We start from the raw sequence: 1,336 nt of genomic DNA, 5'->3' as shown, positions 1-1,336 counted from the left end.
AGCGCAAGGTGGCAAAGGCCTGCTAGATTTCAGAAGGGTGGACTTCAATGAGCTAAGGAGAATAGTCGGGGAAGCACTGAGGTCCCAGAGGGGAGGGGAGCCAGGTGTCCAAGAAGAGTGGTTGCTCCTTAAGGAGACGATCCTCCAAGCCCAAAGGGAGGTAATCCCAATACCGATCAAAGGGAGCAGGAGGGTGCAAAAGCCCCCATGGCTCACCAAAAGCATCTGGGAATGTCTTCTAGCTAAAAGGGAGTCGTACACCCAATGGAAGGGAGGGGCCATCACCAGGGAGGATTATACTGCGGTTGCTCGGGGCTGTAAGGGGGCGGTCAGGAAGGCCAAGGTAGAGATGGAACTGGGACTAGCTTCCCGGATCGAGGACAACAAGAAGTCCTTTTTTTAAATACACAGGGGGAAAAAGAAGGTATCAGGTAACGTGGGGCCCCTGCAAGACATGCTAGGAAATTTGGTCGTCACACCAGACAACAAAGCTAACCTATTTAACGACTTCTTTGCCTCTCATTTTCCTGAGCAGGGACCAGATCAGCCCCCCCACTGGGCCCCCCTCAGGCTCCAGGGGAGGTGCACCTAGGCCAAGGGTCAGGGAGGATCTAGTCAGGGAACTTCTAGAGGGACTGGATGTATTTAAATCAGCTGGTCCGGACAATCTCCACCCCAGAGGGCTGAGGGAATTAGCTGAGGTCATTGTGGGACCCCTGGCACGGCTTTACGAGCACTCGTGGTGCTATAGTGTGGTGCCAGAGGACTGGAAGAGGGCCAATGTGGTTCCCATTTTCAAAAAGGGGAGGAAGGAGGACCCGGGAAACTATAGGCCAGTTAGTCTTACCTAGATCCTGGTTAAGCTTTTTGAGAGAATTATCCTAGCAGCAGGGGGCCAGCAGGGGAGATTATGCTTAGGGGCAACTAACACGGGTTCATTAGAGGCAGGTCCTGTAAGACTAACCTGGTGGCCTTCTGTGACCAGGTCACAAAATCCTGGGACACGGGTGTCGTGGTAGACATAGTCTTTCTGGACTTTAGGAAGGTCTTTGACACTGTCTCTCACCCCATTCTCATTAAAAAACTGGGGGACTGTGGTGTCGACACCTACACAGGCAGATGGGTCGCCAACTGGCTGGAGGGCCGCACCCAGAGAGTGGTGGTGGATGGGTCATTTTTGACCTGGAGGGATGTGGGCAGTGAGGTCCTCCAGGGCTCAGTCCTTGGGCGCGCACCGTTCAACATCTTCATCAGCGACTTGGACGAGGGGGTAAAAAGCACCCTGTTCAAATTTGCTGATGACACTAAGATGTGGGGGGACGTGGGCACATTGGAA

This window comes from Crocodylus porosus, unplaced genomic scaffold (assembly GCF_001723895.1).
Source record: "Crocodylus porosus isolate Cpor-Errol unplaced genomic scaffold, CroPor_comp1, whole genome shotgun sequence".
Taxonomy (NCBI): domain Eukaryota; kingdom Metazoa; phylum Chordata; order Crocodylia; family Crocodylidae; genus Crocodylus; species Crocodylus porosus.
Note: the sequence above shows the minus strand (reverse complement) of the source record.